Here is a 13,798-nt window from a genome sequence, read left to right as displayed (position 1 = left end):
TCACAGATTATATAATTGTTTATATATAAAGAAAAAAGTTTCAACCTATCTGCTACATAACAGTGTACAAATGTAACATATCTGTGGTTTGCAGAAACATACAAAGTGAACATTTGTTTTGGTAACTAGGTTGAAATGCTGTGATACCTTTTTCTTTCTGAACGACATATTATTGACTTATCCTGTTATCTTTAAATAATATTCCCCATCCTTCTCCTGCATAATCTACACATGCACATCATGTATAATAAGTTCATTGTATCATCTTGCCCGGAGGATTTTTATTATTGTTCCATCAGTATTTTCACTGGTCTGTGTTGTGAATGGTAACACACATTGGGTGTGGGAAAAAAAACAGCTAGAGGATCTCTACTCCACCACTCCAACCTGAACACAAGCACAGTCCTCTAATACCTTCAGGATAAAGTCCCTCTTGTTTGGCCTCTCAACTGGAAACATCCTGAAGAGCGTTATTTCATCTATGTAAATTATGGCTCAAACTACTCAAAAACCTTTTAAAATATTACTTGTTAATCCTTAAAGACCTAAGCAATTAGATCTTAATTCTATTGAGAACATGAGAGGAAGGCAATGAACAACTTTTCAAGAAATTACCCCCCAAAAATAGCAAGACATTAGTAAAAGTTACAGGAAAATATCCTGAGAAATAGGAAAAAAGAAAAGTAAAAAACAAAAACCAACAAGGAAATGATCTAAACGGGGTGTTAAAATAATACATAAATATGTTTCTGAACATAACTTTATACAGTACATAATCAATAATAGTTATTCGCTCATTTTCAGGACATTTTTTGGTAACTTTTTGTTATTCATTGTTATTTTTTAAAGTTATTTCTTGCTATTATGCACATTATCTTTTTATCCATGTTCTCAAAAGGAATCAAAACAATTTGCTTGTTTTCAAAAGTTGAAAGTTCTGAATCATGCACAAGAACATTGACGTAGATCCCGGTTTCAGTGGGCTAAGATGGACATTTTTTGCAGTAAGCTGCCTACTCACGTCCCACAGTTTCCAGTTCACCACATCAAACCACATCCCGGCACTCCACTCACACACGGCACCTTTCAGACGTGGAGGCCCGCTGGGAGACGGAGAGGTCAGCTGAGCAGGGCGGGTGCAGCCTGTGAAGTTATGTAGTGAGTCCACAGTGGAATGACCTGGAAAACAGGAAACACCAACCACCAGTTCCTTTAAATGTGAAGTCACTGCCACAAAACAACATCAAAGAAACACTAACACAAACACACATGGCAAACAGAGACAGCCAAAGCGGCAAAATGTTGTCAAAAAGGCTAAAACAGCAGATGCACCCTGCAGCTCTGTCAACACAAGAAAAAACCAGTTTATGGCTTTTGACATGAGAGTGATGAATTAATTCAGAACAAAATGGCTGCAAGGAAAAGCTCCAGCTCAGTATTGACATATTTCACCACTCGGTGGCAGTGTTCCCTTCTTCATCTGTGTGCTCTCTTGTGGAAGAAACTGGATTAAAAACAACTTAATTTCTTTCCCAGCCGCTCTCACCAGGCTGCACTTGTCACTGGGAGAACTGGTGCAACATCAGGCATCAAAATAACTGCATTAAACCGAGACAGCCCGCTCTTTGAGCTGCTGTCAGGAGGAGAAAGTTAATAATCATTTTACATCATTATTGTAATCTATATCACCCCCATACAGCGCAGAGCCCACTGCTAGACTAATCCGATAATGGTGCATTTAATTAGATGTAAATGATGGCACTTGCAGTAATGGACATGAAGTAACTCCAGTGAGTAAGTCACAGTGTAATGTTGTCAGACCAGATCAGGGCTCAACCCCAAAGTTACTCAAGTGGCCTTAAAGAGTAATTTAACATCAGGATGAAAAGCACTGTGTTTGCTGCGCTTTCTGGTTGAAAGATTCATGCCAGTTTAACCTCTGACCACACCCAGCATCACTGAGAAGCATAGCTGGTCATGCACCTGTAAGCACACCCACAAGTGATGACATCGGGTCCTGAAGGCCACCTGTCCGTCACTGCTGCATGTAAAGTTAACACACTGGAGGTCAGCAAAGACTGACTGACCTCAGAAGTAAAAAAACCTTTAAAATAACCTGGTACCAACATGTATCGAAACTTCTCCAGTCAAACAATACCTGCTATCAACCCTTTTTGTATCCAGATCTGGGATAAAATACTGTTTGTATACAGTCTGGGGTGGTTAAGTCGAGCGTGGTGTATTTGACATAGTTGGCAGTTTACATGTCGAGATGCCATCAAAACGTTCAAAAGTATTGCTATACTACACGTCTATGGCATGTGGTGGCATTTTTTGCAACTTTACGCTTCCATTTACACGATGGGTGTTGAATAAAGAAGTAAAAAAGGTATCAAATGAAGTACTCTGGTATCGATATCACTTTAAGGGGACTGGTATTGATAGATGTATTGTAATTTTTTAAACGCTTTTCAGCCCTAACGTGGCTGACCATGCAGAGCTCCATAACTGATCACAAGAACCTTGACTTGGATTCTGAATTTGATGAATAGTTTCCTGCTTCGAGTGCCCGAGGTATTTGACCTTTCACATATATAAAGTTTGCCGTTGCAACACAATCCCTGATTTGAATGTGTTCCCAAAGGTCAATAATACATTCCCTTGTTCAAATATTAGTCTTCATTTTCATGTTTGCATGCACTCCTCCCAGAAAAGTGGTCTCATTTCCATTTCTTTTAATTTTTCCACTGACCTTTTGTGACCCTGAAAATAGTAAAGTGATTTGTTTTAGCACTATGTGTTGCCAAGTTAAATCCCTGTATATTTATTCCACTTTGCAATTAAAATCATTGTAATTACATACACTGTAAACAGTAAATGCAGCCAAGGATTAGATTGCCCCTTGATTACATCTATAAATTTTACTATTTTCTCAGTCAATCAGCAGAAATGTCTGAAAAAAGTAACCTGTTGAAACCTGTCAAAATGGAAAGTGGGTGATGCATAATGTAATTTTACTTGCAAGCACAAATTCTGAACATGCCTCCCTCATGATTCGAGGGAAAATGCCATTCGCAGTTACATCTTGTCTCACAGATAATTTTGCAGAGCTCCCTGTTTATTAATTCCAAACAAACCAGCGCCTGCCAAATGACACTGAATGATTAACGCAGCATTTCCTGAGAGGCCGCAGAGATGGTTTGAGGATTTTAATACTGCAGTCATGATGGTTTCAAGCCATTTCTGTTTATTTAAAATTTAGTAAGTAAAAAATAAAAAATTAAAAAAAAAGGTTAGAGTCTTACATGGGGCTCATAAACATGTAACATGTAACCAACACAACCTTTATTCTGGATTCAGACCTATTTCACTATAAATCAAAATACTTAAAGCAGCCAAATTTTTATGTTAAAAAAAAGTTTTATTTTTTAAAGGAGCAGTGTGTAGGATTTAGTGACATCTAGTGGTGAGAATTGCAAACTGCAATAAACTGAAACAAGTGCCAGGCATGAACTCCTGGTAAGAATTCCTTCAGTGTTGTTCATTGTTCTGGAGGTTAAAACAGGGAGCCAAATTATCCGCAGAGGTCTCTGCCTCCTAAAAAGTAACAGACCTGGTGATTTGAACCAGAGAAAACACTGAATAAAGCGATTTCACATTATATCAAATAATGCTGCTAGTCAGTGATTCTGGCATCAGATATCCACGCCAAAAGCCACCTTTTGTAGTGGTGTGATTCGCTGGCAGACGGCGTAAGTTTGTAACGCGGTCGGACAGAACCTGATGCAGCAGTCTAATATGCTACTGGTTTGAAATGGTCTCTGCAAATAATTTGGCAGCTGGAGCAGTTTTCTTCCCATATAAGGATTTTTCCAAACTCAACAACATACTTGTGTTGCACAAGGAAAAAAACATAAATACAAGGTGTTTTTCCCATGTTTTAAGCTTATTATGACAAAAAAAATTAAAAAGTAATGAGCAGAAATAGTATATTTCCTGTGAAAATGGAAGTTTATTTTGAAAAGACACAATGCATTTAACAGGCATAGATTGAGAACATCAGCATGAAATGCGATGCGATAACTAACCCATAATATAGAGATATGTGCACTGACCAAGTGGTGATGCACCATGATGGACTCTGTGGATGAAGACCTGCTCTTTATGTTGATATAAATGGCTCATTTTAAGATAACAAAAACACCATTCTTATTTTCAGGTGATTATACACTCAGGAAAACTTAATTATGACAATATATTCCATTTCTGCCAATACATCTCTCAAATTACACTGATCTTTAAGCAAACTGCCTCAGACTCATCCTGTTCCACGTGAATGTCTCAAGCAACAGTTTATTTTACTGAATTATGATTCTACTAAATTTATCTCGATTACCGCAACACAGTATCATTACAGTCAGTCTAACAACTATCTTTAGTATATTTTAGTAAATTACCCTGGCAGGGCGTCGCTGTAACACAATACAATATCTACAACCTGAAATTTGCTTTAACAGGCTCAATTTTCCTGTCGGTGAATCCCTAAATCTCTATGACAAATTCTGTTGATGGTACTCATCAGAATTGGAATGAATTTATTTGCAGAGCTCAGCCGTGCACATAAATCTGTCTTGGTAATAATTGAGCTGGAACATATTCACATCTTCATTAATCAAAGTACTGACATGCAGAAACAACAGAGCTCAGGCTTTGGTCTCTTTGAACTTGCTTGAGCTTTTTCAAATCTTTCATAATTTTGATGAAACAAAACTCTTTTTTTTGCACTTGCAGGAGCTCAGGTAGTGGTTTGGAGCAATTTGTAGACCACTAGAGACTCCGTTTGAAGACGTGAACCATACCACTCGACACTCAATCGAACCAGTTCTTAAAAGAGGGACTGACGCTGCATTTGATATTGATTTGATCATATATGCATATTTGATGTTTTTCACAGTTATCAGCGATGCACGGTGCCCTGAATCATCATTTCATAGAGTTTGTGGTACCCACGTACTCTTTGAAATATTTCTTTTGAAGCTGATACTACAAAAGGAATGTTCCAGCAGAATTTACTGCATATTTCCTGACACTTTCTCTCAACTCCAACTTCAGTGTTGATGGCATTTTGCATTAGCAAATGTTTCACTCATCATCCTTTTGATAATTCATAATTAATAACAACAAATCCAGGCACAGTCCACAAGTCCCTCCCTATAGAAAAATGTTTATTCTATGGCAGTTTCCAGGTTTAAGATAATGATGATGTGCTGGCTTTGTGCTCAAGTCCATCTGAGATTTGATATCACTCAGTGGACTTTCAGCTGTCACTCAGATCCACATGAATCACCAGCTGAAAATCCTCCCACACAATCCTTATACATTTTTCATGCCATCCTATTTGTCTGTTTAGCACAAGGATGAGTCAGTGCAGCCTGTTCGATGGCAAGCCTGCCAAACACTTGAATCCTGTGAGGTCAAAAAACTCCCACCTAAGTGGAAACCTAAGCCACAAAACTGTATTATTCTGACAAAGTGGAAATGATCGGTGGGAGAGTCAGCGGCTGCAGGTAACCTGTCTGTCCTGCTGTTTCTGCTCTATTTCTATAGTCTTCTCTTCACATATAAGATGGAAACATAACCTTAGCCTTGAAGTTTAGGAGAAAGATGGAAAACCACTATTCTGTAACCACTATTTGTCTGTGCAGCTCAAAGAAAAAGGGACAAATTGATTATTTTCTATTTAGTTTGAAATGCCACCTTGACTTTAACACCCGCTGTGTGGGATTTAGGGGGATAAATTGGCAAAAACGGAATATAATACAAACGTTTTCTTAAATGTAGAATCTGAAAATAAGAATGGTCATGTTTTCGTTACAATTTGCCATTTCTATCTACATAGGGAGCAGGTCCTCGACCACAGAGATCAGCATGTTGCACTGCTATGTATCTACAATAGCCCAGAAGGGACAGACCAAACACTGTCTCAAAACAAGGTCATTCACAATTTTGCGTTGGCCACAGTAGATGGCTGCCCCTCTGTGATGAGAGCGTCAGAAAACCACCATTTTTTAAACGTGAAACTGCTTATTCTAAGCTTTAAAGCTCTTTGAAATCACTGGTCCTTCTTTGAGAGTGGAAGAGACCTCTGCACATAATTTGGCTCCCAGTAAGAACTTTATGATTGTCTGGATCAGAAATAAGGTGAGCACACATTACGTTACCGGAGAAAATAGGTGAGCACGCATAAGATGGTTCTGGGCCAGAGATTGTGACATGAAACTGTTCTATTCAGTGTTTTTAAAGGCTATAAAAACTTGAAAATAGGTGGACTTAAATCTATATAGTGCCCCTTTAGTCCTCCAACCACTCAAAGTGAATCACACCACATGCCACATTTACCCATACACCCACCAACTGATGGCAGAGGACGCCATACAGATCGCCAATCTGCCAATCAGGGAGGATAAGGACAAGAGCAGATTGGAGGAACTGGGGACTGAACAGCCGGTCCTCTGATTTAGGGACAAACTTATCTACATCCTGAGCCAAAGCCAGTCGTCAAGTGAGTGATGGCATTTGTTGGGTTATTGAGTGGGCACCTTCCTTCCTTTCTCAATGTTTTGCTGACAGACGCACAACACCTCCAAAGAGTTCAGCAGTGATTCTCAGCAGCCCAGGCTCACTCCTTAGACGCCATTTGCTAAGTTGGGTGCTAAAGGTGAGACCTTTCTCTTCATCCAGAGCTGCTGACTTTTCAGCAGCTTTTTAGAGGTCTTCGACCACCTGACAGTGGACCTCGCCTCGAACTCCCCTTTTCTGGAGTAGCCTTGATCTTGATGTGGCCATAAACCCACTGCAGCCTACCTCAACTAAATAGACCTTTACCATGTTTCTTAGCCTACTTCCCTTTCTTGCACTTGTACTTATCCTCCACTGCATCCTCTAAGGGTGCTGTAAGGTCGACGATGTAAACAAGATGGAGTGAGGTTGACCATAGCGCAAGGTCTGGTCTGAGATTAGCTGATGTGATCTCAGCTGGGAAGCACAGCCTTTGGCCTAAGTCTCCGCCCATCTGGCCCATATCTGGCCTTGATCTGACGAGCCCGCCTCGACCCTCATCTACTCAGATAAGAGCTGCTGTAAGAAAGGAAGATAGAAAGTAACTTTATTACCAATCTATACTCAGTAACCTTTGCACTCCAGTAAAGAGTTCTTCAAAGTCAAAGTCAACTATAGTGTCAACTCTGCCATACAGGACAGGATGGAAATGCCAAAAATGGCAAAATGTAGCTTAACCTTGTAGGAGTGTTATGTAGGCCCCTTGCTGACAAACTAGCATGAAATGGACGGCATCATTGACGTCTTTTAGTTTCATATGATAACAGTATCAGTGCTGTAGCTTTAAAACTCAGCTCAACCTGTACAACCTCTGAAGGACATGAATGTTGGCCAGCAATTATTGTAAAATAAAAATAAATTATTATATTATATTATATTATATTTGCCTCATGCCATACTTTCTATTTTCCACTTTCTATTTCTGACTCTTTTCTTTATGGAGCATTTTTTCATAGAACATTAGAAGTAATAGATACAAATAAAAAAAAGAAAAGTGCTCACAAAAAAAGAAATAATTGATACTACGCAATATAAGAAATAGATAATCTCCATAAAGACTGGTGGTATCCATCAAGTATAAGACACATCAACAAAAGATATTGACAAAGAAAAAAAAGAGGTAAAGGTCATCGTTAGTGTTAATAATACCTCAATTCCCACCACTATCACCACACTGACACACACAAATACACACAAACTCCGCCCTCCTAGCACATGGATGACAGTCATGCATGAATATTATCATCCTAAATTTTGTTTAAGTGAAATATGATTACAGGCTGACAACGACAACACAATGAAATCAGTCCCGACTCAATCAGTGTGACAACTACACCTACCATTTGCCATTTTAATTCTCCCTCTCTCTCTGTCTAACTCTCTTACACCGCTCTGAGATAATCACACACCCACACATACAGGCAGCCGAAGAAGCGCACGGTCATTACTTTGCCCGGTGCATAGATTTCCACAGCTAATCCTTTGATCTGAGGCCTTGATTTTTTGGGGAGCTGCTGTGTTCTCGGCCGCCTCGGGCTGCATTTGAGTTCTATTATTTATCGCTGAGTGTCACGGGGCCCGAAAGGGAAGAGAAGACGAGCAAAAACAAGTCTCGTCTTCTATTATTCTTTGATACACCTCCTCACACAACACACAGGGAGGCTAGTGTGCTCAGTGTCAGAGCAAGTTTTAATTGATGTGTTTCTCTGAGCATTATTGCTTTGACAGTATCTCTCTGTTCATTACTTTAACAAGAATATTAAATATTAAGTTTGAGTGATGAAGTTTGCTCAGTAGCTTCAGCATAAACTTCTTGGTCAAAGAGAAATTACAGATGCATTTTATTACCTTAAAGCGGCTGTTATCAGCGTTTTAATAATGTATCAAATGACAATGTGATACATAATGATCGACCCACAGAGAATTATCACCTGAGTCTGCAGCTGTTCTTCACTTTGCAGAGCATTATAGTGTGTGCTCATTGTAACCTTACTGTTTTGGTTCACTCTGACTGCTCTTATTATGTTGTTCTCAGTTATAACAGGCAGCTTTTTTTGCAGAAAAGCTTTAATAACCCTCTTTATATTCCTGCTCAGCATCAAACTGCAGACAGACACAGTTTAAAAGTAGCTGGTGAACACAGAAGAGCATTTAGCAGCTAAAGAGCCAGGAGTTTCCTTCAGGGGTTGACCAAAAACTGAAAGCTAACAGAGCTAAATCTTGGACTTATCTTAATCAACTAGCCCAGGGGTAGGCAACCTGTGGCTCTGGAGCCACATCCGGCTCTTTGGCACTCTTCCAGTGGATCCTGTGTCTTTGACAAAAACTTATATGGAAGTGAATTACGGTTATTTTTTAAAGATTATAATTCAATTTTATCATTTTTTATTATTTTTTTAGACTTAAATTACTCTTGCATTCTCCAGTTGGAAGAACATGTAGCCTGCACGCAGAATAAGAAAATGTATTAGCATTTCATCAACTGAAATGTGCATCATATTTCGGTGGCCTTGGAATCTTTTCCACTAGATTTAGCCAAATTTCAAAAGTGGTGGCTGATCCTGAATCACAAAAGCGAAGCTAGCTACAGATTCAAAATCCAAACTAGGAGAAGTCTCAGAGGAAAATAGAGAATTTAATAGTGCATGGACAGGTCTGTTTATTTTTACCACCAACGCTGTAAAGTTAATATACCAAAAAATAATAAATACTGGTAAAAGATATTAATGAATGCTCATATAGACCCAGTAATAATACTGCTAATTTAATTTTGACTTAATGGGTTGTTTTGCCTTCATTTTAAATATCAAATACGTTTTCGTGACTCCAGATTGATTTTTTTTTTTTTTGTAAGGGGGCAAAAATTACTCTTTTGGTAGTGAAGGTTGCCAACCTCTGAACTAGCCTAAAGCTAGATTGCAGTTGAATGAATGTAATGCTGCATAACTGATGGATGTGTAATAAGCAACTGTTTGCCACCAAGTTTACTGTATCATCTTGAAAGTAATGGTACGTCAGTGTAATGTTTAGTTACGGCATTTTTTGGTAGGCCGACGTGGAAGTTAGCTATGTCCTGGTTATCAAAAAGCCTATGGGGATTTTTCCATTGGATTACTGTAGAAAATAAGATAAACAAGTTGACAGAATTTGTAATCGTCATTATTGCAACCCTTTAAGACGCAGTCACAAACTTTACAGATGTGTAGTTTAGCGTCTGAGTTTGAAGATGGCTGTGGTCCGAGCGAGGGCGCTGGAGGTAGGAAGAAGAAAAGAGGCCATTGCCGCTCTACTTTATGCCCCCCGGCCACATTTATTTTAAGCCGTGGGTCGCTGTATCGCGGCTGGTGTGATCCCATGGCAAGATGGTCTCTAGTTTATTTTTAATCAATGTTTTGATTCAGGACTAACTTGACACAGCTGTTGCCATTCAGTTTGCTCCAGTGTGGTTATGTCCCATTAAGCCGTCTATCAGTGATAATTAGTGCTGCAGTCTGGATGGGAGCACAATTCAGATCAGCACTGTGTAACGCTCCGGTGTCATTAATATTCATTTCAAGTTTTCTTTCTTTTAACCATTGATAGATTTTAGCTGGTAGTATAGAGAGCTTTACACACCCACATGTTTTACATGCAGATTGTCCAGGTGTCATATAAAGTTTTATGTTGACTGAGTTTCCAATTAAATAATAAAATAGCATGACATACGATTTTTGGTACTGTATAGAAAGTAAATGAAAAAAAAACCCAACAAAAGGATTAGTTTAACATATTTGGAAAGGGCCTATGTGCTTTCTGGCTGAGCATCAGATGATAGGATTTATATGACAGTATATATGAATAGAAATACTTTATTATTCGTTAAAAAGGACAAAATAATGGACAAAGAACATACACACACGAACGCGCGCGCGCGCGCACACACACACACACACACACACACACACACACACACACACACACACACACACACACACACACAGGAAGGCACTTAACAATGAATAAAATAAAATAACTATAATAATAATAATAATAATAATAACAATAAGATATGTACAGTATGTACAGAGAACAAACAAACAAAACACCTAAAAGATTAAAAAGAGCAATAAAAAAGAAAAAATGTGCAAATAAGTGTGCAACAGTGATGCTGCAGACTGGAAACAGGGGGACTCTGTCCAACATTAACAAAATACACCTGAGGACATTGAACTGGGATCAAAAATTCATACCTTTGCCTCAGCTAGTCAAAGGTTCATTGCAAAGATGCTTCATGTCTTTTGCAGAAAATCCAATTACTGAAATCTGCACCCGGGTGTAAACATTACCTTGCATCATAAATGTTTGTTCACATAATTATTTTAAGAGTTTTTTAGACCCAGCGATGAATGATAATATTATTTATAGCACAGAGACAGTGTTGAAGTCAAACATCCAACCATAGACTGTATATAAAGATATCTTAATATACCACCACTCTGAGCACCACACTCAGGTCATACTGATCCCTCCTTTGGCACTGAATCTAAACATACTGTAAACATACTGTGATATAAGTTAGAGATGAAGCACTTCTAAAACAAAAACAGGCAAACAAACAAAAAACTAAAATAGAGGACAAAGAGTTTGTTCTACTCTGGACCAAGTGGGTGTAAGACCTTAGTGTCCAGATTTTGTAGAGATGCTGGATAAATGGCCTATTATGTTGTTCTGTTTTGGCTGCTATTCTATTTTTCTTCTTCAATGTCCTCCTAAAATATATTACAGAACTTTTACATGTACACTTTGTTTCTCCCATATTTTAAGTTCTTCAATTTTGGAACAGTAGGGGAAATGTCTGTTTTGATTTATGTTCTGCACCATAAACTGCTGTCCAGAAAAAAAGAAATAGAAAATAAATAAATAAATGTTTAGACATTTGAGGTGAGATTTTTAGAAATTATGTTAATGCTTAAAATAATGGGAAACTATGTAATGATAATAATAATAATAATAATAATAATAATAATAATAATAATAATAATTTGGTGAATGCCTCTTGCACTACATCCCCAAAGAGTCACGTTTCATGCTACAATAAATATTTGAAAAACAAAATAAATTCCCACCTAACCTTAAATCATTGGAAAGAAACAAAAGAGCAGAAAAGAAAAGTGCAATTTCATCACACCAGTTTTGACAGCATGCTACAATCCAGATGACTCCAAACATAATTATTCTCCGCAGTCTGCAGTAGTAATGACTTGGGTTAAGAGAGTAAACAAGTCCTGTGGCGTGCTGACAGAGACAAACGACATACTCCTTCCCCTACCTTAACCTCCATTTCTTCCTGTGCACCCAGCTGCGTCCACAGCAGAGAGACGCTTACAGATTTCATGTTCCAACTTGGAGATTCCTGTTTCGGAGCTGGAGATAGAGACAGAGAAGGAGAAGCAGAGGGGAAGACATGGAGGAAAAGGATGCTCTAATTATCTAATTGGCCACTTGTGGTCCTGCCTCTGTGGAAATGGCCTTCTAACGGCTCTATAATGGGCTCTGTCTCACACAGGTGCGGTCCCAGTGCGACTCCAGCCACCAACACAGATGGAGGAACTTCATCTTAGTCTTTCTCCCACAGTCATTTACCATTTTTTTTTATTTCTATCTTGATAATTTAACAATTTAAACAAAACAATTCAACAAAAATTTTTAACGCATGACCACACTTTTCTTTCCTCTCCTCTCATTGAAATTATTTAATAAAATATTTCATATATCTAAAGGTTTTAATTTTTTTAAAAAAATATCAGACTTTCATATATCCACACAAACCTGCTCTTTCAGTTTAATATATTCATATTGGACATTTCATGGTGATTTTACACTTCAGATAAATGTCTTTTCCACAGTCGGAAAATAGTTTGTACTCACAGGGCTGTAAATGAGCTTGGACCTTTATGTGTAAGTTTTAAAAGTTTGATTTAGCTAATCTGAATATTTTACACGTTAAGCCACTGTTTGATAGAAATCATACATCCGCTTGCGTGCACACGATAATCAGATTCAGCTGATAAAATGTTTTAGCTATTTTTCACTGATTATTTGACATGGCCTTTATGATTTCATTTTATTTTATTTTATAAGGACAACACATATTAATCAACATATCAGTATATGTGCCAGTGTTAGCCATCAGACTATTTTTTTTTTTGTCCTTTGGCAAGATTGGACAACATGTCACCGAAACTCTAGCTTGGCTAGTTGAAAAGCAATATTTTACATTTGCACTTACTTTGAAATTCACTAACAAAGACCGTGTCAAGAGAGATATCTAGATTTAAATTAGTTTATTGAGTTTGATGGATTACTTATCTGGAAGGAGGGTTGAGGGCTGTGAGAACTGAGTGAAAGGAGAGAAAACGGATCAGATGTGCTTAAATACTTTTGTGCGGAAATAGGATGTGAATGATCTTTGTTCCCAAACTTAGTTATACAACTTTATTTGTTACATCCTCTTTAGAAGAAGACGATACCACACAACCAAAAATTGGAAGGTACTAAAAATTAAAAGTGATATATTTTCAGCTCAGCAAACATGACACAAGGCAGGACAAGCTGGCTGTGCCAAATAAATAAAAAAAAAATCAACAGAACAGAACTAGGCCTGACTAATCTCAACCTCTGGGAACAAGAGCACAAACAAACTTGCGAATACAGAGGTGGCATCATTCAATAATACCGGTGTTTAAACAAAAATTAACTATGTGAGTGAAAAAGTTACCAAACTCACCTACAGTCCTCAACAAGTTCCTCAAGAGTTCAGCAGCAGTTCAAGCAGACAAAGAGCAGATTTTATTTCGGACTCTGAATGATGATAGGCCAGCTTTAAGTCTGGGTGAACCAATGATTAGACTGGCTGGACTGCACACGTGGAAACAATCACATTGTTAGCACCTGGAGAGAAAACAGCGGAGGGAGGGAGAAAAGAAAATCAAGAGAGCTTTGACCTGCCATTTTTGCTGTCAGCACTGGAATGAAAATGCAGAGTCTACTACTTTAATTTGGTCGTGTGAAAGTGAAAAGGGAAGCAGAAACGGGTTTAGATAAATGGAATAAAGACATGAGCAGGATGACAGGGCTACAGAATCTTAAACAAGCGAAGAAACGGTTAACCCTGCTTAAATCGAGTCAGAAAGAATTGATG

The 13,798-nt window shown here is 38.2% G+C and overlaps 1 long non-coding RNA gene across 1 annotated transcript; it reads right to left on the bottom strand.

Annotated features, from left to right (window-relative positions):
• LOC148188844 (uncharacterized) lies at positions 1–13,450 on the bottom strand. The gene is made up of 3 exons (XR_015777122.1): positions 13,385–13,450; positions 11,927–12,021; positions 1–1,179 (listed from the first exon to the last, which is right to left on the bottom strand). It is a non-coding gene; the product is annotated as an uncharacterized LOC148188844 (long non-coding RNA).
• Between the last annotated feature and the right edge of the window lie 348 nt (positions 13,451–13,798).

The sequence above is a fragment of the Plectropomus leopardus genome, chromosome 8 (assembly GCF_026936395.1).
Source record: "Plectropomus leopardus strain MGB_pleo_1.0 chromosome 8, ASM2693639v1, whole genome shotgun sequence".
In the NCBI taxonomy this organism is placed as follows: Eukaryota; Metazoa; Chordata; class Actinopteri; order Perciformes; family Serranidae; genus Plectropomus; species Plectropomus leopardus.
Note: the sequence above shows the minus strand (reverse complement) of the source record. Positions and strands in the feature narration are given on the sequence as shown.